The sequence below is a fragment of the Periplaneta americana genome, chromosome 4 (assembly GCF_040183065.1).
Source record: "Periplaneta americana isolate PAMFEO1 chromosome 4, P.americana_PAMFEO1_priV1, whole genome shotgun sequence".
In the NCBI taxonomy this organism is placed as follows: domain Eukaryota; kingdom Metazoa; phylum Arthropoda; class Insecta; order Blattodea; family Blattidae; genus Periplaneta; species Periplaneta americana.
In genome coordinates this window covers 58,465,950-58,492,684 of record NC_091120.1, presented here as the reverse complement: position 1 = coordinate 58,492,684, position 26,735 = coordinate 58,465,950, and the positions used below count along the sequence as shown (strand labels likewise).

The window sequence follows — 26,735 nt, the reverse complement described above, 5'->3', positions numbered from 1 at the left end:
CGCACATTATCGGGGACTGTCAGGACTAAATAATCATACTGTAGTTTAGTTCACGCAACCAGAATAAAGATCTCCAAAGTAGTTAAATAACACCGTAATATTTGAGCTAACCTTATGCCCTTGATTAGAAATTCAATATAGAAGAGATATGAGCTGCCTTCACAAAATGGGATTTATAAAAAAAAAATTAATTTACACAGGCGTAATCTATATGAAACTATTAAAGTACAGAAGTTAACAAAATAAACAACATGAAGTTCAAAGTGTCAGAAGCATTCCCGATAACCTTGAAGTGAGCGATGATCTCACAACACGGGATGTAGCAGAGCATTATTATTTGTAATCATTCGATTAACGAGCAACATGAACGTTTGGCATTTTACTGAAGTAGAGATAATTGCTCCTTGAACGTTTCGGTGCAATGTCTTCTGCAGAAAGCGCAGACACTCATTCAAGCATCTGCAGCCGACATTCGCGACCTGTCAACATCACGTACTTGTGATTACATCACAATTTGTTTTTACTTGCATACTACATAGAAAACTTGTGTAAAAAGATGTCCGACCTTGAAGGCTTTGAATAGCACGCGTAAGTAATTCATACATTATACACACACTGAGAAATTATATTACTCTTGGAATTACAAAAAGAAGACAAGGTTTGAAGGGCAAGGTTACAATATAATAAATACCTCGCGAGGGCATGATAACGTGTGTTCGAGGTAGACATAGGATTTAGTAGATGAATACACATTACGATGGCGGCCGGATACCTCAGACGGTAGAATAGCGGCTACTGAATGGAAAGTCCTGGGTTCTTTCCCACGTGGTTGAGGAACCAAATCAAACAAATAACCTTACGCAAGAATAATGAAAGTATTACTAATTGAAGACCTCGCGGATAAATAGTCATAACCCTCAAAACTGAGATTGACAGTTTTCTGGCTAACAGCCTATAAGCCACATTATCTTTGATTTGGTTAAATAATAATGTAAAAATATGTTAACAAATGATTGGATTATGTTGCTTAAAAAATATGGCAATCCTCTTGTGATTGTAGTAAAAATTAAAAAGTATGCAATTTCTATATCTGAGTTATCATTATTTACCCCAGATGTCTTCAATTAATTTTCAATTACGATAGGTATAAATCTGTGATTTGCCCACAAACTTCAGAACATTGACCATATAATACACCAGGTCGATTAATTAAATATTCACCTTGGTTTAATCGGACCAGTGATGCCAACTTGGCGACTCTGACGCCATATCTGGCGAATTTTTAGAACTGGCTGCGACAAAATTTTAATTTTAGCGTCTAGCGATAAAAGGGAAAAGAGTATAGGATATTTAGAGGATAATCTAGCGATTTCAGACATTTTATTACTTTCAGGAGTGATGCAGAAGACATGTTTACCCAACTCAACAAACTCCGATCACTATTAACTATATTTTTATTATCACCGAAATAAATTAGTTCATGTAATCTGGTACACAAATGTAGACAGTACATTATTTGTACAGATTGTACTCGCTACTAGTGACATGAACATAGTAAACAAAGTTACGCAATCGCCTCGATCTAGACACATTAAATGTAATTTTAATACTTCGAAGTACTTCAAGATCGTTCGAGAAATGTGAATGATATGAATTCCCAGAAGAGGTAAATAAATTAATTGAAACAGCTGCAACTTATTCAGCAGTGTCCTCCTCCCCACAACCATGTGCCTCAACCAATGCAGAATTTGAAGATGTCTACAATGTATACACCTTTTCAGATACTGAGAGGTGAGCTGAATTCTATTAGTCTCCCTTGAGGTTGGGGCACGGACTGGGGATTGCGCTCGCACGTAGGTCTCTTGGGTGGGCCCAGAGTAGGCCTACTACCGAAATAGAATGATGTCCCCTGCGTTATAGATTCCTCTGCAGACAACTTCCGAACTCCCCAACCGCCCTTCTAAATCCCTTTACCTTTCAGTAATAAGCCAATTCCCATTAATTAATATGTCTTATTGCGAAGAGAAAAAAATTAAATTATCAAGATTATTTTTCCATGTAGACATCACCGCGGTCCCTCAACTTCGATCCCACGAACTACCTTGAGACAAGGAGAGAAGCCACGGCACATAGCACGACCACCAGCAACTAATGACCACATACCACGGGGTCCAAGTTAGGTGACGGCCCGCAACCAATTCTACGACGGATGCAAACCCGAAATACGGGAAACGGAGATGATGATGATGATGATGATGATGATGATGATGATGAAAGGGGGGAAGTGTAATTATGATAACGAAATGAGTCAGAGGTCCAACGTCGAAAGTTACCAATTGGTCGAGGGAAAATCTAGAAAATAATCTCAATCAGGTACCTTGTGCCAACCAGGATCTTAACCCAGGTCCTCTCGTTTCACGTCAGACATGCAATCAGTTTGGCTTCACCCCACAACGAAGTACTGTGGACGCTGCAATGGCACTAAAAGATTGTGTAGAAGAAAGTCTAAGGCAAAACCAGTACTTGGTGCTTGTTAGTCTTGACATCCAGGGTGCCTTCGATTCAGCTTGGTGGCCGAGTATCATGCAAGCTTTGAGGAAATTCCATTGTCCACGTAACTTGTACAAACTCACAGATAATTATTTCAGCCAAAGAGCAGCAATATTAGCGGCAAACAACATCAAACTCGAGAAGAAAGTAAGTAAAGGCTGCCCTCAAGGATCGTGCTGCGGACCGGGATTCTGGAATATACAGTACGACTCATTACTCAGCCTAGAGTACACCGCAAACACAAAGGTTATAGCATTCGCAGATGACCTCATCGTGATAACAAGGGGGAAAACGATTCTGGAAGCTGAAAATTATGCCAATCTTGAAATGAAAAAGATAGGAGCATGGGCTATAAAGAACAAAACCAAATTTAATGAGCAGAAATCGAAGACGATGCTAATAACACGAAGGAAACGAAGGGAACAAAAATATATACACATCTTTCTCAACAACAAGGAACTACAACAAACCGACAAGATTAAATATCTTGGAATTATCATTGACAAGAGATTTAGATTCAACGAACATATTAAATATGTAACAGAAAGATGCACAAACCTGATTAATGCCCTTTCCAAAACCGCCAAGATAAATTGGGGTCTTAAACACAAAGCATTAAGAACCATATATAGAGGTGCAATCCTGCCCTTGTTATCGTATGGGGCTCCTGTTTGGATAGATGCCTTGGAAAGGAATTACGTCAAAAAACTGAACCAAGTGCAGAGGCTAATAAACATACGTATTGCAAAGGCATTTCGAACCACCTCATATGAAGCATTATGCGTTGTTACTGGACTCACTCCCATTTTGTTCAAGATAGAGGAAATAGTAAACTTGTACTTTGCAAAAACAAGACATAAGTACGATGGTCTAAATCTTGACTACATAATACAGCACAAGAACTGGACACACCCTGCAGAACTCATCGACATAAAAGAAACAGAACAAAATACAGAATATACGTATGAAATATACACGGATGGCAGTAAAAGTGAACGTGGAGTTGGAGCAGGAGTAGCAATATTTCAGAGTAATGAACTAATCCAACAACTAAGATTCAGATTAGACAATAAATGTTCAAATAACCAAGCTGAACAACTTGCTATCATGAAAGCGTTAGACAATATAAAACGACTAAGAACAATAGGTGAAAGACCATTAGACGAAAGACGAATAGCCATCTATACTGATAGTAAAATTACTCTGGACTCTCTAAGGAATGGAAGCAACCACAACAACCTAATTGAAGGCATCCGAACGAATCTACGGCTGGTGGAGAACGACAGATGGCTAGTGGACTTCGGATGGGTCAAGGCTCATGTGGGGAACTACGGTAACGAACTGGCAGATCGTCTAGCGAAGCAGGCAGCGAGTGACGTCGATCTACAGATCTGTTACGACAAGGTCCCGATGAGTGAAGTAAGGAACCAGCTAGCGGTCATATCCAAAGGAAAATGGGAAAGTGAATGGTCAACTACTTCCAAAGGTACTCTAACCAAGGCGTTCTTCCCTAGTGTCCAAGATAGACTGAAATTGAAGATAGAAGTAACTCCTAACTTGACGACTCTGTTGACCGGACATGGAAGACTCAACGCATATTTTCATCGATTTAAAATCAAGAATAGTGCGACATGTGTCTGTGAGGATGGGGATCAGACAGTGGATCATATCATTTATGACTGTACGAAATTAGGAAAGGAAAGAAGAACACTAATCCAGTCTATACATAAATGTGGTGGAAAGTGGCCTGTGGACAAGACAAAATTAGTGAAAAGTTATGTAAAATATTTTATAAAGTTTGCAAATAGTATAGACTTTGAACAACTACAGTAGGCTGGCTAGTATATAAGGATAAGTTATTTGGGAAGATAGGTTAAAAGTCAGAATTAAGTGATAAGGGTCAAAAATAGGTTACTTACATTCTGTAAATAAGCTACAATATTAGAGGGTATAATTTATCTGAAAATAGGCTGATCAAGAGGTAGTAAATATGTAAATACTGTAAATATTTTAATGCTAGAATATGTAAATAGATTCTTGTACTTCATAGGTTAGGAATAGGAAAATAAGTTAGATTAAGAAGGACCAATATTATCTTGGCAGTTACACATAGTAGATGAACTACACTAGTCCATATTTAATCTAGAATGGCAACATAATAATATATAATGTAAATGGATTATGTACTTGAAGGTAAACCTAGGCATGTAGTATTACTTTCCATTTGTAATGGAACATGCTGCTCAAAAAAGGAATACATACATACATACATACATGCTGTTTGTCCACAGCGGTGGGCGAGTAGGTGAGTTCAATATTTAATGTATCATTTGTGTCACTGTATGTGGAAAAGAGTAAGATACTTTCATTTATCGACAAACTAACGACTTTTCTAACCAAGTTAGCGACTGAACCGAACAAGTTGCCAACACTACACCGACCACAACGACTCATCAGATTCTAGTACCGAAATCATGAAATCACGAATATCTTACCTCCATGTCCCTCATGATGAGTAAAAATATCATTTTACTTTTACCTTACTCATTACGGCAAGAGCAAATATATCATCTCAAATCATTCTAAGTCGTGGTAGTTAGTTGGGAGCTCTTACCAAAAAAGAGGGTTCAATTCGCGGAAGATGTTTATTTGTTTCAGCGGGTACAATTGTGTAAAATGTTCTCTAAGTGGCATAATTCAGATTTCTCTTTAGTCACTGGCTACTGGCCCAGAGTCGTGAAGACTGCTATGTCATCAGCCATAAATAGTTTCTCTAGTTAAAAAAATTAATTACACGAGTGTTTTTCTATTGCAATAAGTAAACACAAAAAAATCATAGATTTCAAGATGACTATACACTGATATGTACAGCGCTAAACTGTAAAGTCGAGAGAAACGGCTTTCCAATTTGGAGTCAAAGTAATCATGGGTAATACAAGAGGAATCTCTGGTGGACAAAGTCAGTTATGAAGCAGTTTCTCAGAAAATCATAACGAGAAGTTATAAGTGAACATTAACTTTCCAGGAGACAGGCTTCACGGGATCCACGACAAACGTTTCACGGAGCAGGATGGCGCCGGAATTCCTAGAGTTGTTAACTTGAACTGTGTCTCAGTCTTCAGGTATGGCAATATGACAAAATTATGAAGACCGCCGCAGAAGCTTCGATTTATTATTACAGCAACAGTATCTGTGTGTATATCTGCGGTAAAATGTTCTCATAATAATAACTCTGTACGTTACCAAAATATTTACAACGTCGTAAATAAAAACATGTGTTTGAATATTTACATCTCTTCAGATTTTGCTGGTCGTAAACAGGCTCACATTTTAAGGGACACTGGGACTGAGTTTTGAAACTTTTACAGTCTTTGATAAATTTCTTTCAAAGTCGGCGGGTTTCTTTTGCCTATACATTTAAATAACAGTACTAAATTTCATCAAGTTTCATTAGTTCCTCAGATATTAAATTTTCACTTATTTTAATGATATTAAATTATGCGTCAATTCAAAACATCCCTGACGGCTTCAGAATTCTTTTTATTTTAAAAAATTGCCTATGGAGGACTTACATTTGGCCAGAAATATGTACTATCTAATGTTGGTCAAATGATATATACCCACTCCTGCATAACACAGAATTGTAAGGCCGGGTGCACACAGAATCAGACGCGGCGCGACAGTTTATCTCATAGTACTTTTCTCCCATTGATTTCTTATTATGTGGTGCACACAGAATCAGACGCGACACGATGGTCGCGAGCAGACACAAGGAGACACGAAGAGAGAACATCGAACGACTGCTAGAAGTTCGTCGCGAGGAGACTGATAGCTGCAGTGTACTGCGCATGCGTTAGTAGTGGCTATGACTGCACGCTTTCACTATCTGCAGACACTATTGTTGTTGTGTAGTGCACATTATTCATAATGGAGCTCGATGTGGATAAATTAGTTGTTTTAGTACAGGAAATATACATTCTGTAATATCTTTGAAACAATATCACAATAATGGGGTTTCTAAAAATATGTGAGAAATTGCAAATGAGATGAAAGGACCACGCGAATAATTATATTGATGATGATGATAATAATAATAATAATAATAATAATAATAATAATAATAATAATAATAATTTGTAGTAGGCCTACTTCTCTGCTATATACTATCGCTCATTATTGATTTAATATATTATTTTTCTTTATTGTGAGTCGTGAAGTAGTCATAAACATAGAAAATGACGTTGTACACTACATTAGTAGTATTTAATTTTAAGACTCTTTCAATCGTTTAGATTTTTAGGCGTATTAAGCGTCCTTAGGAAATAATAACCAAATACAATACAAATGTTCATATGGAGAGCCCTCTTTCATTGACGCCATTTTCTAACCTAGGCCAGTTTTCCAAACCCATACAGCCAGCAAATCAGTTGTCGCGAGCAGACAATTTTAAGCTGTCGCGAGGGCAGCGTCGCGTCGCGTCGCGTCGCGTCGCGTCGCGTCGCGTCTGATTCTGTGTGCATCCAGCCTAAGTCGATACGAAAGATCGAGATAAAACATGACAAAGAAAGAAGTAAAATTAACTATTACTCTCCAATAACTAAGAATTACCACTTGCTTACAATTTTATACTACACACAACTTCTATACCTTTTGTTTACTACCTTCGATATCTGTCTGAGAGAAGTTCCAAGAAACATTTCTTCTTAGAATGGTCAATATAAGGAGGTTATTTCAGTCAAGAACAATCATACTGAGGGTCTACTAAAATATTTAAGGAAATCCAGAGAGATTTTCGTCTTTTGTGATGGTCGTATTTTGTATGAAGAGAAACCGATTTTAGAAACTAAAATAAAAAAGAGGAAGTACATAACCTTTGACTTTAAATTAAACAAATTCGCCTAAATTAACGTAAAAATCTTGCTCTGTGTTGAGAGCTTTATAATTGAATTAAGTCGCGTATCTTTAAGTAGGGTTTGGACTACCACGTCGGAGCGGATCCATTTTCAGCTGGATGGTCGTTAAACCGTATAGCTGGGAGCCATTAAAATCGAGCGAGCTGGATCCATTGAGCCACACAATGGCCGCTCTCGTCTAAATAGCAACATTACAATTAACACGCACGAGGATTCTGCAGCGGCCATAAATTAGCCTCCAAACACGCACACACAAACATTGTATTTATGGCGAGTTTCATATAAGCAGAATTTGTCACAAAATGAAACTCTACGTGATCAAATTTATTGCTCCGAACCAGAGAAGCTGTATTCTCCAGGGACAAGTTTCGTACAACCACGTAAATGCTAAAGATAAATAATAAACTTAAGTTATATAAATTATATTAGCCTATCCTTTCTAATGTATTATGCAATCTGATATAGTAAAAACAATAACATATTAAATGATACAGAATATTCGACTGATAAAGTAACTGTTAGAATATCAACTAAAAGAGCACAGAATCCTTAAGTAGATTAGATTTATTTCGAACACTTACATTTAGTTCAAAAAATTCGCAATTCTATCAATTCATAACCTATGATTCAGGAACATGAGCACTAGGGGGACTTGGGGAGAGTAAAATTGTCAAAATGACAGTTCCTAAAGTAAAAAAAAATATATATATATATATATATATATATATATATATGCAAAATTAAAAAAAAATGTATAGGCAGCGCATTTTGACTTGTGTGCTATTTGCGCTCCTAGCTACTTTTTGGCGATTATGATGCATAATTTTATTTATTCTGTTCTGAGGTTGGAGCAACCATCAGGTCGGATTCTGTTAGCCCCGTAAGGTAGGATGACGTGAGTACGAAACAAGGCAGGATAGACGATGAAAGTGGCAATGGCGGCGAAATGAGTCCGAATGTTATTCAGCATTTCCTCTTAATGAGTTGTGACGAAATTCCGAAAAAAATTCAACCAGGGGACCAAAATTACAATAAATTGTATACACCAGGGGTAATTTTTTCACTAGTAGCTTCTACGATTTTACGAATATACATAGGCCTGGAGAGGCGTCAAAGTTTCAATTAAGACAATATTGAACCTATACTGCGTTCCACAATGTCTGACAAGCAAACTAACACTGCCGGCAGAGGAAGGAGGAAAGATAATTGCTACTCAACCAATGGCAGAGGTCACATCCCACGCTTATCTTCAAGTTGGACGGTTTGAAGCGTTCTACTGTACTTTTTTTTTTCATTTTATTGGGTTATTTTACGACGCTGTATCAACATCTAGATTATGAAATGAAGGTGATAATGCCGGTGAAATGAGTCCGGGGTCCAGCACCGAAAGTTACCCAGCATTTGCTCGTATTGGGTTGAGGGAAAACCCCGGAAAAAACCTCAACCAGGTTACTTGCCCCGACCGGGATTCGAACCCAGGCCACCTGGTTTCGCGGACAGACGCGATGACCGTTACTCCACAGGTGTGGACTCTACTGTACTCCAACCACGAGAAAGTCTCAGGGGAATGAGACGCAGCGGGGTTATGCTATGAATGAATGTTGAGATCATAAGGTCACACACGTGGGTACATGCATCTCCACTGGCTAACTCTCAAACCACAAACAATAACACTAATACACACATATTTATACTACCCTAGTTACAAAATTAGATCACGGTTAATTTCCTGGTCTTTTAATCCCTCCATACAGGAAATAACATATGCAGGAGAGCGCATGTTTTTTATACTGATGTTATAACTGTAACATTATCTATCTATTTCGCTCCAATAGATGACGCAATAGTAAGCACATTCCTTTCACGGTTAATCTCCTGGTTGGAGAACAGTACTTCCGCCCAATTTCAAGATAAGTCTGTTTGGAACGTTACTTCTACAATTTGTTGAGTAGCAATTATCTTTCTCCCTTCCTCTGCCGGCAATGTTTACTTTGCCTGGCAGGTATTATGGCAAGCAGTATAGAGGCAATTGTCCGCAAAGGCAGGACTCGGCGGAGAGAGAAAGAGCTAGGCACTACTTTTTTGCCTTTGCCAAGGGTCTCCCGCAATTACAAAAACCCATGATACGGTATTATTAGAAGAACGTCACGCCATAAGATATACCATCATCTTCGACAGGGTACGCTCATGAACTTTGGATATGTCTGCAGGCATAGTAACTTAACAATGCCCACTGGATTGAGAATAAATGGGCACAAAGGGATTATTCATAAGCAGTGAAGCCCAAGTGTGCTTTTTGTGCACCCATTACGGAATGAGTTACGTGCCCACGGTACTGCCCGGCTAAGACGGCTTCATCAACAGCCGCACTGCGCATTCCTATCCAGTCAACATATCCCGAGTACCATACCTTCGTAGTAGTTCAGATTTGTTCCTCTAATGTACCTAGGTCTCATGAGTTGACTCACTGCCATCTATCAATCTCTCGACAAATCACGAGGAAACCTGCTACGGCGAGTGGCCGATGCGACGCCCGACACAAGTACTGCCATGTTTTGCAAAATTGAATGTGAAATTGTGAGGAGTAGTGGTGGAATAAAAAGAATAAAACAGAAGAACACTGGGAAACACTCTCATCACAACCTTGGCTTTATACACCACAAATACAAGTGGACAATACCTGTGATTTTCACAAGGTTCCGCGGTCGTCGTAAGCTAGCGCTGTCAACCGAGCTACAAAGGCAGCTTATGATAACCTTTAGACAAACAAGCATGACTGTAACACCTTATTACTGAAGTTTTATCCTCTCTCATCACAGTTGTTTCGTAAGACGTAATACAGAGATGAGCTCATACGAAGCTCAGTCATTTTAAGTAATGACACGTGTCATGAAAATTGATGTGCAGCAATATTATCTTCTTTGACTACACGTTTTTGTTCTATTACACACTTTTAAACGTCATGAAATACAAGCTAGTTCTCTATCAAATAGGAAACTCGGCTCGCAATGGAAAGTAAATGAGACAAAGTATTCGTACTTACATACATGCATAGCCTACATTATATACTGTAATATGACGAATATTGCATATTTTAACTTACAGAGAAATGCACAGAAGAAAAGTTGGTAAACTCCTGATGTATAATCACTTTCTTGTCTTCTTAATTTTCTGTCCCACGGACTTCACGAGCTTCACCTGCAAAAACAAATAAATCAGCATTTTATTTAATATAAAAATTATCTTCCCTAGTTAATGATATTACTATATTAACTTCATTCCTCCAAATACAGTAGAAAGCCAGCGACAGTAACATTTGAGACCCGCATTCGGATTAAAACCCGTGGTCTGTCAATCTGACTGGGGATTTTAATGTCATAAAGGCAAATTCCAAATTGTAAATTTTATACTATGATTCAACACAGCCTTAATCACCGATATCATAAACATAAAACAAAATCTAAACCAGTTATATGAACACACGCCATCAGAAACAGAAACTGAACAATAGTCAACGGCCTAATGATATATCCAAAGATTCTTTATACAAGATATCACAAAAAAAAAAAGGTAAAAGAAAACTATGGCGTGTTTATAAAAGAGTAGATTTAAGAATCATGATGATTTGAGTCACTGAAATTCGGCGTTGACCACCTCAGAAATAAGTTTACTACAGCCATTTCCTATGTGAAAATCTCTCCGATTACTGAAATGGTCTCTTGGAAACACTATAGAAATAAAGTAGTTTCCCGGAGCTTTCTTCACTGTTTCGACGATAATGATGAAACTTACTGGAATGACAGCGGAGCAGAGTTACCTTACGAAAATCAGCCCCAACACCATCTTTCTTCGCCATAAATTTCATTTTTACTCAATTCTGCTTCCCTTAATTATCAATTATCAGACAGCCATAATATCCGGGATTCATTCCCGGGTGGTGATGGGATTTTCTCGTTGCCAAATTTCCAGAAAAGTCCAGAAGTTTACTCAGTCTCCTATCAAATTGAGTACCGGATTTTTCCCGGGGGTGAAACGCGGTCAGAGCGTGGTGCCGACCACACCACCTCATTCTAGTGCCGAGGTCAAGAAAGCATGGGGCTCTACCCATGGTGACCAGGCGTCAGGCTTTTGGAGGACATGTCCTTTTTAAGCTTTGTCCTCCTGTCCTCCAGAAATTTAAAACTATAACAAAATGTCCGGCATTTATAAAATCTGTGACTATTGAAAATTTAACTCTTCAAAACACATGTTATTTCTTGTTCTCTACGGGAAGAAGTATTTTTTGTATCTATTTGGGCTGAGGTAGCAATATATATATTTTATTTCCGTTGGTAATTTTGTCCCTAAATTATATTTATCACATGTAATAGGCGTACTCATAACCAGGACAATATTTAGTATTACTGTTTTCTTTTACATTGAAAATTAATATACTATATTATACAGTATTATCAGATGAACAGTAGGCCTATGGAAGCAATAAGAGACAATTAAGTACCAATTTAAGTTTAAAGAACAATGTCATTACATGAGAATATTGTGGAATTACTCATTGTTCTTTTGAATAAAATGCTTCTTTTTATCATTTTGTCCTCCAAAGATATTTTCACATCTGGTCACCCTTGACAATATTTAGTATTATTGTTTTCGTTTACATTGAGAATTATTAATATATTATATAGTATTACCAAATGAACAGTAGGCCTATGGAAGCAATAAGAGACAAAGAAATAACACTAAGTTTAAAAAACAATGCCGTTACATGAGAATACTGTGGAATTACCCATCGTCCTTCTTTTGAATAAAATGTCCCCTTTTTACATCATTTCTTCCTCCAGATATATTTTCACATCTAGTCACCCTTCCTCTAACTCCATGCCCTCCAAGTGCCTTCGTGGCAGTGAAGGAGCTATCTTTACCTTTACCTTTACCATACAGCAATAGGCAGAATTTATCTTATATTAATATTTACTAATAATGACTCCCAACAGTATTGCGAACCGCGGGTTACAAACTACATACAGAGTTCTTGCAGTATGTGGAGGTGCAAATACGACGTAAAACCAAAGCCATGTATCACTTCCCAGTAATGTTAGAGACCTAAAACCAGCAGCGACACTGTGTACGATGTACGCCTTTCCGTAGGCAACACACTATGCACATAGTATTTGGGTTGCTTATCCGCTAGACTTTACGGTTGTGGGAAGTTCCTTATACATGGAGTTGGTTTTATGAAGTACAGCGAAACATTTCCCGTGTAGTGTCCGGAAAGAACAAGTCTGTGTTCTCTACACGCCTAACGGAACACAAAGAGGAAGTTTCAGTGTAAACTAATTTAAATGTGCCGAAGCAAAAACTGCATCATTAGTCGAAAAACTAAATTATTTTCCATACAGGCGACCTGGTTTAAAACCCCGTCAAATTCAATTTGCAATATCAGATGCACGAAGAAAACACTGATGTAAGCTTCCACTCAGTCACTAGTTTCTCTTGTTTTTTTTAGTAGGTTATTTTACGACGCTTTATCAACATCTTACGTTATTTAGTTCTGAATGAAATGAAGGTGATAATGCCGGTGAAATGAGTCCGGAGTCCAACACCGAAAGTTACCCAGCATTAGCTCATATTGGGTTGAGGGAAAACCCCGGAAAAAAAACATCAACCAGGTAACTTGCCCCAACCGGGAATCGAACCCGGGTCACCTGGTTTTGCGGCCAGACGCGCTAGCCGTTACTCCACGGGTGTGGACGTTTTTCTTGTTACTACATAAATTTTCCGTTACCGGAATTCAAAGATAGACACACTTGGCTTCGGTTGTTGTAGTGTGTGAAAAAGATTCTAACTTTATTAATTAATTAATCATTCCAACCCAAATTAACTTGAGATATTGTGTATCTTAAATCTGATTAGTGAAATATGTTACTATTCAGCGGTGTATGCAATAGAGGGGGAAAGGAACTGTCCACCCTAGCCCATTATGCTTAGTTGTCTCATGAGTGATGCCTTATTCGTGTCACTTATGAGATTTCAACCTGTATTCGGACAGTTGACTACACAACAATGTTGTATGTGAGGGACGGACGAGCCGAGACAGAGAGCCAGAAATTAGGTAGTTAGATTGATTTTAAAAGAGCTATAAATATTTTCGTACGATCTCCAAAGTCTAGAAAAAGCCGAAGTTTCTGCACTGCGTGAATCATAAAATATATCTGAGTTGTACGTATTGTGATTAGAGAGTGTATGGGCACTAAAACAACCTGAGCGAGAGAGTTAGCTGAGATGGTAGCGTTTGAAACACACATTCGAAAGGTCCCGGGTTCAAATCCCGTGGTCGACCAATCTGACCGAGGTTTTTCAAGGTTCTCCTCAGTCACAAAGGGAAATTCCCGACTGAAAATTTACATACCATGATTCATCACGGCCTCAATCACTAATATTATAATGAATGACATCATGTGCGTCAGGAGTCACACGACAGCTGAACTGTGGCGCGAGGTGACAGACCAGTAGTGAGTGATCTAATAGAGTGTACGGTCTTTTTGGGAGAGGTACATAACAACCCTTTCCGATACCAAGTACACTTAAGTGAAAATAAAAGGAGGAGCCTGAAATAAACGAGGTTTCACTGTTTCCAAGAAAGGCATCTTCTGTGTACTTAATAAGATTGGTAGAGCTCGAATGGAATTAATTTGTATCATCTCGTGGGGCGACTTGTGACGGGGGGTGGATTTGCTAGCTTTTTCCACTCTGGAATTAATCCCAGCCGAGCTTTGCCAGTCTTATTAGGTACACAAAAGATGCCTTTCTTGGAAATAACGAAACGTTTTTTGCAGGCTCCTATGATTTTCACGTAACTGTACTTGGCATCGGAAAGAATTATGTACCCCTCCCAAAAAAGGCTCGATTTCCTTGGGCATTGCTACTGTGATACACCGTGCACTCTGATTATGAAATCACTCACTACTGATCTGTCACCTCTCGCCGCAGTTCAGCTGTCGTGTGACTCCTAACGCATATGGTGTCATTCAAATTCGTTATCAGAGATCGGAAACAACCCTGTATAGGCCTACCGCATTTAATATTATTGCAGTTTTATGCAATTTAACAAGTCGACATATCGGAGCATTCCAGGCGGTAGTGCCTACTGATCCGGGGCTCCTTCAGACTGGTTTTATTTCGAGGTTTTATAAAAACTGTAAGAGAATGTCAGGTAATCCCAAGACAAATCCTCGGACTCATATCGCCCAATCCATTCTCACAACCACCCATATTACGACGCTAAATAAACTCGCAGTTGTTACGCGTCGTCAAATAACAGATTTAAAAAAGTTACGATTTTTCAGATTCAGCAATGTGAAGTGAATACAAAAATTTGCGCCAAACAATTGGTTAACATTTTTTTTCTTACAAGTATGTTGCGAATGACAGTTCATAACAAATTTATCGAATAGTGAAGACTTCTTACTAGAGAACCACAGATCAATACCTCGTATAATCCTACTTGTTTTATGAAAGTAAAAGAGTAAAGTAACCTTCTATTACTTTGGCCTCCCTTCAAAATTTTAATTAAAGTTTTCCTCCAACTTTCCCATGGCATGCTCACAACATGGTAAACAAAAGCGTAATTTATAAGGGATGTTAAAAAACATTAATACCAACAATTGTGATGGAATAAATAAAGTTTTATTATTATGTAAAGATGTAAGCAACAATGGGAGGAACCACAATAAGTTTCACTATATATTTTAATGTGCATTCGAATTTATGATCACTCGATTCATATTGACGGCACCACGATTTAGTATACAGATATTATACACATTTAACAAGACTTACTACCCAGGTAGTACCTGAAAGTTATTACCGGGCATCCATGCAGCTAAATATATCACTTTGTGCTTATATATGCGTCCGTATCAAGTAAACTGAGAATCATTTACTACGTAGCGGCCTGGGCCTATTGCCTGGAATTTTTTTGTGCAGCGGCAGGGCCCTTAACTTGCCGTTATTCGTCCTGATTATATGAGGGTGCCTCGTAGATGTCGCTAGTGCCAAGAATCGTGTATCACTTATTTTGTCAGAGATTATTCAAAATGCATCAGAGGCGATGAGTCTGTATTATACACGTAGTTGATGATAATGATCGAGTATTGCTAAGATGTCACAGGGAAACCGAACGACCTGGAGAAAACCGCTGTGTTGCTTGCATCACGGGCTTGTCCAACACAAATTATAAAATCAGAATTGACATAGACTATGAAAGAGAAAACTACCCTTTTGTTATAATAAACATCCAACGAATTCATAGTTTCTTCTTCGACCTTTTCACAAAAGTGAATAACAAAAGTTGAAGCTATTCGTACTTTCTCCGTGAGATCTCCTGCACTAACTACTGACAGTTCTCTGCATTAATTTTTATTTCAAAATGTACAAATTGCATTAAAGCTATCCTTTTTTTGTGGAAAAAGATTTCAGGTTGAAACGCATGGATAACACAAAATATTTTATCTCCAAAACAGTCGACAGTAGTATGTCTTTGAGAGCCTGTTTGCAAGATTCAAAACACTGACGCGTAGAATTTTTTCGGTTTTGAGGAAAAATCTAGCGTAAGATACTATGGCATTTTAAACAAACTACTTGTAAATTATTTTCCACCGATTCTTTTAAGAGGGGAAAACTGAAAAGAAAGTTGTAAGAAGCTAGATTAAGCAAAATCCCACAAATGACTTCAAATAATACACATTCCAGAGTTTGTATACAATCAATAAGGAGAGAGAGTACAGTACAGATACATGCCAGGGACCACTTTTCCCGTATACCAGCGGCTCTAAACGCATGTAGTATTTATGTCAATAACTCTAAATCTCTGTTTTACATTCTGTATGATACTTCGTACCATTTTATACCGGCTATTTAACGATGCTGTATAAACTGCGAGACTATAAGTTATAGCGTCGATTATCTGCCTGTATATGGAGCTGATGATAGCCAGTTGGTACTTTGCTAGATGAATACGAAGATTTCGCCATAGAACCATTTCACATTCGTTATAATTATAAGTTGGTAAATCAGAAAAAAAAAAACCAGATAAAGAACTCAAGCCGGTACAACACTAGTGATCACTTTTTACAATGAAGTAATATGAACATTGGCGAAATTCATTAATTCATTCATAGTTTCCTGCCAAAGGGCAAGTCTTTCACTACAAACCCAGCATTCTCTTATCTTTCCTTTTTCTCCCTTTATCTTTTCACATATGAGTCACATATCTTAATGTCGTCTATCATCTGATATCTTCTTCAGCCTCGAACTCTTCTCCCGTTCACCATCTCTTTCAGTGCATCCTTCAGCAGACAGTTTCTTCTTAGCCAGTGACTCAACCAATTCCTTTTTATTTTCCTGATCAGTTTCAGCATCATTCTATCTTCACCTACTTTTCCCAACACAGCTTCATTCCTTATTGTCAGTCCCATTTCACACGCTCCATTCTTCTCCACATCCATATTTCAAATGCTTTTATTCGCTTCTCCTCATTTCGTTGTAATGTCCGTGTTTCTGCCCCGTACAATGCCATACCCCACACAAAGCACTTCACTAGTCTCTTCCTTAGTTCTTTTTCCAGAGATCTGCAAAAGATACTCCTTTTTCTATTAAAATCGTCCTTTGCAATTTTTATCCTTCTTTTCGCTTCCGGGCAGCAGCGTTGTCTAAATAATAGCCTATGTTGTTGAGACAACTGTCCGAAGACACGTCTGAACCTCACAAGTGATACCAATAAGGCACCACTTACGAGACAAATGTGTAAAAATTGTACAAAAAATAAAACCAATATACTTGTATGTATGTATGTATGTATGTTTTTTGTAGCAAGATCAGAAAAAAGTGAAATATTTTATTTATCATTTAAAGTAACGATTTTTATTTAAATAACCAATATAAAACAATTTCGGGAACCTACGACGAGAAAGTTTACGTTAGCATGCCTAGTGAGAATTCAAAATATTGAAGATGAGAAATACTGTCCATTTCAGTCTATTCAAATGGAATCGTTAGAGAAACTAGAAGAGTTATACTGTAAATGTGTCTGATGACGTAATAAAGACGCGGAGGAAGTGGTCTGAGTTCACGAATCCACTTTCACTTTCAGCTCTTTGGACGCATCGCCCCCGCACACCCATTCCTTAGGGAGTAGAGTGGGCTCCAGAGCCATTTAAAATGTAAGAAGAATGCGCTTGCCGACGTCCAAAATGATCCTTCCCGTTGATGCTTGGAAATTACACTGAGAAATAGTGCGCGCTCGTAACGTCATCGATAAAATATTCCCTGGAATTCTGTAAGTGAACGTATGTACACAACGGGGTTTTCCCCAACAAATTCACATGATTTTCAATCTCCTTATTATTAATATAAGCGTTTACTGCTTAATTGCATGCATATTTTCAAGTTTTCTAGTGCATGAAATTCCGTGGTTAGTAATTATACTTTCTCGTAATGTGTTGTAAATATTCATTCCCTGCTAGAACGAAACCAAATTATCGTTGCAGATTATTCATGGAAGCAGGCGGCATCTATTGTCTTGAATAAGACAAATTTATTATTATTATTATTATTATTATTATTATTATTATTATTATTATTATTATTATTATTATTATTATTATATTTAACATTACCATTAACAATGTTTTCATCCTCTGTAAGAAGTCCGCAATCGTTGCCTTACTTACTGGCTTTTAAGGAACCCGGAGGTTCATTGCCGCCCTCACATAAGCCCGCCATTGGTCCCTATCCTGAGCAAGATTAATCCATTCTTTATCATCATACCCCACCTCCCTCAAATCCATTTTAATATTATCCTTTCATCTACGTCTCGGCCTCCCTAAAGGTCATTTTCCCTCCGGCCTCCCAACTAACACTCTATATGCATTTCTGGATTCGCCCATACGCGCTATATGCCCTGTCCATTTCAAACGTCTGGATTTAATGTTCTTAATTCTGTCAGGTGAAGAATAGAATGCGTGCAGTTCTGTGTTGTGTAACTTTCTGTTCTGTGTTGTGTAACTTTCTCCATTCTCCTGTAACTTCATCCCTCTTAGCCCCAAATATTTTCCTAAGCACCTTATTCTCAAACACCTTTAACCTGTGTTCCTCTCTCAAAGTGAGAGTCCAAGTTTCACAACCATAAAGAACAACCGGTAATATAACTGTTTTATAAATTCTAACTTTCAGATTTTTTGACAGCAGACTAGATGATAAAAGCTTCTCAACCGAATAATAACAGGCACTTCCCATATTTATTCTGTGTTTAATTTCCTCCCACGTGTCATTTATATTTGTTACTGTTGCTCCATGATATTTGAACTTCTCCACCTCTTCAAAAGATAAATTTCCAATTTTTATATTTCCATTTCGTACAATATTCTCGTTACGAGTCATAATCATATACTTTGTCTTTTCGGGATTTACCTCCCTCCAAACCTATCTCTTTACTTGCTTCCAGTAAAATTCCCGTGTTTTCCCTAATCGTTTGTGGATTTTCTCCTAACATATTCACGTCATCCGCATAGACAAGCAGCTGATGTAACCCGTTCAATTTCAAACCCTTTCTGTTATAATGGACTTTCCTAATGGCATACTCTAGAGAAAGTTAAAAAGCAAAGGTGATAGTGCATCTCCTTGCTTTAGCCCACAGTGAATTGGAAACGCATTTGACAGAAACTGACTTATACGAACTCTGCTGTACGTTTCACTGAGACACATTTTAATTAATCGAACTAGTTTCTTGGGAATACCAAATTCAATAAGAATATCATATAAAACTTCTCTCTTAACCGAGTCATATGCCTTTTTGCCGCAATCGTTGCCTCTGTCTTTAAACAAATGGCTCCTCAAAGTGTATTAGAAATTTTTAAAACACAGAATAAGGATTTCATCTTCGCAACGCCCGGTTGGACCGGTTCTTTGTCCCTGACCTTGCCCTTCCTTCCTGCTGCTGAAATATAGGACGGAGCGCGGTGAAACTTGCAAACGAATCTGATCATCCGTTGGCTCCAGGGCGCCAAACCAGACACGAATATTCAATCACCGACCTGGATGGCATTTTCGCTCAACCAATGATGTCAAACGAGGCCGGTTTTCCGGTATTTTTTCCTCAATTTCTGCAGTAAAGTGTTAAATCTGAAGTGGTCTCAACGAATTACCGAAATGATTTTAAGTTCGAATCCCGAAGTCGACTATCATTAAGTTTACTTGTTTAAAACCATATTTATAGGCAAATCAGTTCCAAAATTTCGGTGAACCAATCGCCGGGGGATTGCAGAGACTAGACATGAACAAAACTAACTGCCGCTCTCGCTCGCTGTGTTCGTTGCATTTCTCTTTCGAGTCTCGTCTCGTCATTCTCATGCGCTTCGAGTCTCGCTCATCATTCTCGAAATAGCATTTAGTCGGCATGGAAAGATTTCGTAACTTTGAAATAAATAACATTATAAATGTTTAAATCAGACAAAAAGACAAAACAGAAGAGTATCTTAGTTATCAAAATGTTCTGGTTCTATTATATGATATTACCTACGGTTATATAAATAGAAAAACAACAATTCTCAATTAAATTTGCATTTCTAAGAAACATAAAACATAGCCTAACGTTAATATCTTTTTACCTGATATTGCACACTTGATCTCAAAGATATAAAAAGAATATTCCTAGCCTTTTAATAAGGGCCTAGTAATTAAATAAAGACTAGGGAATGGATTATTATAAACAAAGGTAGAGATGATGTTATACATATATAACAGTTGCCAAAGTACATAAAAGTTCAGTCAGGTATAAATAACTGTGGCGATTCAAGGCTGCTTGACGTTCGGGACTTCGGGAGTGATCAATCTCGGCGTCTCGAAACACTCCCAAGCAGTCTTTACGTCAAAGAAGCGACGTAGGCCTATAGAACATTGTCTTGCGGGTTTAAGGCTTTGTGGGCGCTTTTAGTCTTGCTTTCAGTGTTGCCAACTGGACGGAAATTCCGTCAGTTTCGGAAATTCCGTCAAAACTGACGGAATTTCAACGTAGCGGACGGGAAAAGAATGGCTTTGACGGGTAACGGATTTTCTGGCGGAAATTACAATTTATATAGTCTTTTGATATTTTAGCTGCTGTCATTTTATTTGTTTAATTTTGGGGGGATTTTACTTTTTCATTGAACTGTACCATACCGTGTTAAAGAATCCCGTTTCAGATTTCCTCGCAGTAATCAAGTGAAAGGTTAACGAATTAATATTTTAATCAAGATTGGTAGTTGTGTTAAAATTTGCTTTTTATTTGTGTGTGTGTGTGTGTGTGTGTGTGTGTGTGTGTGTGTGTATATATATATATATATATATGTCTTGCAGCGCCGGTCAGCATACAGTACCGGTCAGTGTGTCTTTTTAAATACCGACAACAATTAGCAGGAAGCGAAATGTAGTGTACGTTACTTCTAACAGTCAATAATCACTGGTAAATAATTCAAACTTAAATTTACATTCATTCATAACAAAGCCCGTTGAAAGTCTTTTCTGTTTGGTGTGGCGCGAATCGACTAAATCTAAATTGACTGTCACCAAGGCAATTCGGTAAGTATCATTATAAATCTTGTTTCATTCGATTCAGTCATGATATATGAATTACTTTTGTGCATGATCCATGTTACATAACATAATGGTGCTATAGAAAAAAAATATTATATGTTTCGCTGCGTGTCAGCCAGTACCGGTCACTTCTTGATCTTGCAGTACCGGTCATATTCTTTCATGTAAGTTATGTTCGTTTAATATTTTTATAGGACGTTCATGATGCCTCCAGTGATAAGTAGACCTTCCAAAGGAAAATGATATCCACATTCTATGAAACAAGCTGTAGAGAATGTGTTAACAGGCCAACTTTCTATCCGCAAAGCTGCTGAAATGTACAAGATCCCCAAAATTACATTGATTGATCGTGTTTCTGCCGTAAAAAGAGGTAAGGAAATTACATTCACTCCTGCACCTGGCCGTTTTAAACCCACGTTCAATGCCGAATTCGAAGGAGTTCTATTGGATCATGTGAAAGATCTATCTGATAGATTACTACCACTCACAAGGAAAGAGTTTTTTAATCTAGCTTTTCAACTTGCTGAGGCCTTAAAAATTCCTCATCAATTCAACCGTGACAAAAAGACTGCTGGTAAGCAATTTTATTATGATTTCATGAAACGGCACCCGGATTTGTCTCTCCGAACTCCTGAATCGACAAGCCTTAATAGATCAATTGGGTTTAACAAGCCACAAGTCAATCGATTCTTTGAGAGTCTTACAAATCTAATGGAAAAATATGAATTCACACCCTATAAAATTTATAACTGTGACGAAACTAGTGTCACTACTGTACAAAAACATTCCAAAGCCATTTCGCTGAAACAGAACCGTCAAGTGGGGAAACTGACTTCGGCTGAAAGGGGAAGAAGTGTTACTGTACTATTCTGTATGAGGGCTGGGGGTCAGTACATTCCACCATTTTTCATATTTCCTCGACAACGCATGAATGAAAGACTCCTCATTGGTGCTCCCAAAGAGAGCATAGGTGAAGCTCAATCAAACGGATGGATGACATCCCAGTTGTTCTTGAAATGGATGCAGCATTTTGCTCAATATGCCAATCCTTCTGTTCAAATCCCCGTTTTGTTCATTTTAGACGGCCATATTAGCCATAAGGACTTGGAGGTGATCACCTATGCTCGAAACCAGAATATTCATATGGTAAGCACTCCACCACATACGACTCACAAGCTTCAGCCTCTTGATCGTGTTTTCATGAAGCCATTTAAAGATGCATATTATGAAGCTTGTGGGCTCTGGATGAGGAAGAATCCCGCTGCAAGGATAACAGAGTATGAAATAGCAAGTCTTGTAGGTGATGCTTTTGCAAGAATTTCACGGGCTGAAATTGCAGTAAAATGATTTCAGTGTACAGGAATTCATCCACTGAATCCCAATGTATTCACAGAGCTCGATTACCTACCATCAATGATGACAGACATAGCAATGGATTCGAACGTGGTTCAAACTGAGAGCCCAACAGTTAGGCCTATGCTTCCACTCCCTGACATGTCTTCTGCACCTATGGCAAGTTCACATCATGAGACTAGTCCTAATAGGCCTACTCCAACTGATGTCTAATGATACCACTGTTGTAAAGGAAACAATTCAGCAGCTCAGCCCAATTCCGGATGCCAGTAAGAAGCGAGAAGTTAGTCGACGCCGAAAATCTGAAAGAAGTGAGGTTTTGACATCCAGTCCTTACAAGACATATCTAGAAGAAAAAAATAATGAAAAGATGAAGAGAGAAGTCAAGAGCCTAGTGCGTGGGAAACGCCCCCTATCAGGAAAATTCTTCCCAAAAAGCTCAAGAAAGACAACAAAGAAAAATGACAAAAAGGAGGAAACTACATGCAATTTTTGCGGGGAATCTCATGACGAAGATTGGATCCAATGTTCTTCATGCCAAATGTGGGCTCACGAAGCCTGTGCCAGCATTCCTGAGACATCTGACACGTATGAATGTGATTTTTGTCAAAAGTAATATGTGACCGGTACTGCCTGCCAATTTTCTGATTATATCGATTTTATGGACATTTAATTTGTTTATGTTTTGTATTAATATTAATTTCTGATTTTTTTTGTAATTACCATTGAGTTCAATAATGTATGTACTTACATTATATCAAAAGAGTGTGTCAAAAAGTTGAATGTTTTCTTATTTATAACCCAAAAACCTTAAGGGGTCGGTACTGCAAGACTTCCCCCTATATATGGAGTGGTTATTATTTATTCATTTTTTTCTCTGCCTTACAGACCAAAGTGGGCCTAAGGCCTATGTTAACTTCATACATAGAGATAAAAATAAAGCAGAGGTCTTCATAGTTGTCGAATGAGTAATTCAAGAATTCTGCGAATTATGCAGGCCACTTGGGCTTTTAACAAAACACCTTAAAACAGTGCTTACAGAACTTCACACTAATACCTTCAGCTATTTATATCTTCAAATATTGCCTATTAAAATAAAGAACTGATCTTTATTACTCAAACTTAACATTTTTTGCCAAACAACAGCGCTGTACTGCAAATTATCAGGCTACTCCTGAAGGCCACGATTGGCTCGCAGACCATAGTTCGAGAAACGATGCTAATCGAAACAAACTGTATATCTCCCGTGACGTGAGATGCAAATGACGCAGGCCCACCACTTAGCACAATACAACGCATTGAAAACGGAAAAATATTCATGCCCTAGGGCGAATTCGAGCCCAACATATTTGCCTCTACTTAACGTACATGCGAGAGAAATATCTTTGCGTAAAATGACCGATATGAACTACGACTGCCAGGAAAAATGCCAATGTATAGCTTCAATGGAAGTACATGCCGCTGAATTTTTATTAATAAGTAAGAACATTGCTGTGATTTTCTCTCCTAGCAAGATCAAAATTAGTGAAAAGTTTTAAAATAAAATAATGTAATAACAGAATTTTCACTAACTACTGTCCACACCTGTGGAGTAACAGCTAGAGCGTCAGGCTCCGAAACCAGGTGGCCCGGGTTCGATTCCCAGTCGGGGCAAGTTACCTGGTTGAGGTTTTTTCCGGGGTTTTCCTTCAACCCAAAATGAACAAGTGCTGGGTAACTTTCGGTGCTGGACCCCGGACTCATTTCACCGGCATTATCACCTTCATCTCATTCAGACGCTAAATAACCTAAGATGTTGATAAAGCGTCGTAAAATAACCTACTAAAAATAACAATGTGTTACATAAAACCCAATATACCTATTTAATTTGTATTCGCAAAAATGTAAAACTAAAAGATCAGACAACATATGCTTGACAGAACCTAAATGTACCAGAAATGTAGCTTATAATCAGAGTAGCAACTCCGGTCCAAGGTTCTATAAGACGATGACAGCTAAATTCCTATTTAATTTGTATTCGCAAAAATATAAAACTAAAAGATAAGACAACATATGCTTGACAGAACCTAAATGTACCAGAAATGTAGCTTATAATCAGAGTAGCAACTCCGGTCCAAGGCTCTATAAGAAGATGACAGCTAAATTCCCAAAATTCAATTGGCTAAATTAATCGCCAGAAAATCACTAATATATATCTGTAGTGCTCGGGAAAAATGGCACAAGTCAAAAATGTTAATTTTACAGGAGAAGGAAAAAAACCTGTCTTCACACTGGTTTATGTCGATTTGATTTTCTTCTGTATGAATTATTGTAATGGGAGAAATACTTACGTCTCTTTCCCCAAGTGAGCAGATGTTCCGTAAGTTGTCAATAAATTAATAAAAAAATGTTTGTGGAAACTGACTTATGCCACTTTTCCCAAGCACTGCAGATATATTAAAAGCAGAACAGGACCAAGGGCAGTCCCCTGTGGAACATCGATATTAATATTTCGAGTGCTACTAAAGTCATTACCAATTTTGGTTACATGATGTGTTCTGTTACTAAGGTAAGAAGCAAATAATTTCAAAACAATTCCATTAATTTCTATCTTGTTTAATGTAACGTGTTTCACAGTGTGAAAGGCTTTCCTAATGTCAATAAAAACACCTAAAGACTTATTTTACAGTCCAAATTAGTGATAATACTTAAAGATAGCATCTTCAGTACTAACATGATTATGAAAACCAAATTGATTCGCGTGCAATTATTATTATTATTATTATTATTATTATTATTATTATTATTATTATTATTTAGGGTAAGTAACAACTTCAGTATATCGTTCATGTGGTAAACTGCCAATATTCCAAACCAATTAATTAGACTATATAAATTGTCTGCCTTCTTAAGCGAACATAACCAGTGCGTTCGAAAGAAAACAGATTTTGCTCGTGTAAATACCGACGGCCTTTTACACTCAGACCATCTACGATACAATCTATGAATATTATGTCCATTTCCCCTGGATCGAGCTTGGGAAGATTTTGTGTTGTGTAGTAACGATAAATAACGCAGGGTGAAGGAAAGTCAAGGTTAGAGCGTTAGTTTACGTGACTTTTTTCATGTAAATTCTAAGGCCCGATTGTATAAACCATTTAATCATAGATCAGAGGTTAAATTGATCCTTGTTTAGCTGAACTTGGAATTTTGTGTTGTATAAAGTCTAATCTGAGATTAATTTGTCTCAAACTAAAGTCAACTTTGACTGAAGAAATTTCTCCGATTAAGTTAGATGATCCAAGTTCAGTTATTCTTTTCTGTTTGAAATATACGAGTGATAGATTGTGCAAATAAAATATCCATTATTATTAATATTAATACATATGATAGGTACATTTACATATATTTCTTTCAATTTCTTGCCTTAATACACAAACAATCTTATATTTTATAAGGCTCTATCGTGTTCAGCAGTATCAAATAACATAACCTATAAATTTATATTATGTTTATAACAACCATTAATTATTAATGGATATGATAGGTGCATTAATAAATTTTCAATTAACTGTATTACTAAATGAAAATTGTCGTTTTATAAAGCTTTATTAGGTTTAGCAGTATCAAACACCATAACATGATAACAACTCGGAGAACAGTCAACCTTCTTCTTATTGTCCGCCATTATTTACATTGCACAAAAAACCAGTGTCTCCAACAGAGTGTCGCCTAAAAGTAGTTGTAAAGTCGCTAGATTTCTCATTATCAAAATAGAAAGATTAAATTTTGTCACTATGGGGTGCTAAAAAGGTCACTTAATCCCTATTTAAGCAATATAAAAGTTAAAAGAAATTGTTGTTGAAAAAGAGTTAAAGTCGCTATATTGGCAACACTGAACAAACCTGTATAACAAGGTCCGCGCATCACGTATTTCACCTGTTTATGCGATGTTGCCAAATCCTTTTCACGTGAACTTAGATTGCATTTGAACCAAGGTAATTTGATCGCAGAAAAGTTTTATACAATAGAAGAAGTGTCTGAACTCGGTTCACTTTTCGATCTTCGATCAAAGTTGATCTTTAGTCAGGGAGTTTTATACAATTGGGCCTAAATGTTTTTAGCTCCACCAGCGCTGAAGAGTGCTCTCGTTGTCCAGACAACAAAAGGGTTTTCTCCAGATACTCCGGTTCCCTATAACATAGCAACTATTCATCATCGTATCATCATTTCGGAGCCATATTGGGAATCGGGGAACGCAGACAAAAACCCCAACTGGGAATTTGTTCGTCATAAGTATTATTATAGATTCTT

General features: G+C 37.6%; 1 protein-coding gene across 6 annotated transcripts in view; it reads right to left on the bottom strand.

The window, feature by feature from the left end:
* The window catches only part of msi (RNA-binding protein musashi), a 737,371-nt gene that overhangs the window by 371,698 nt on the left and 338,938 nt on the right, over positions 1-26,735 (bottom strand). For all 6 annotated transcript variants that reach the window (XM_069823358.1, XM_069823360.1, XM_069823359.1 and 3 more), the window contains exon 3: positions 10,567-10,661. The gene's annotated coding sequence lies outside the window, so the exon portion shown is untranslated. The remainder of the gene's footprint in view (positions 1-10,566; positions 10,662-26,735) is intronic.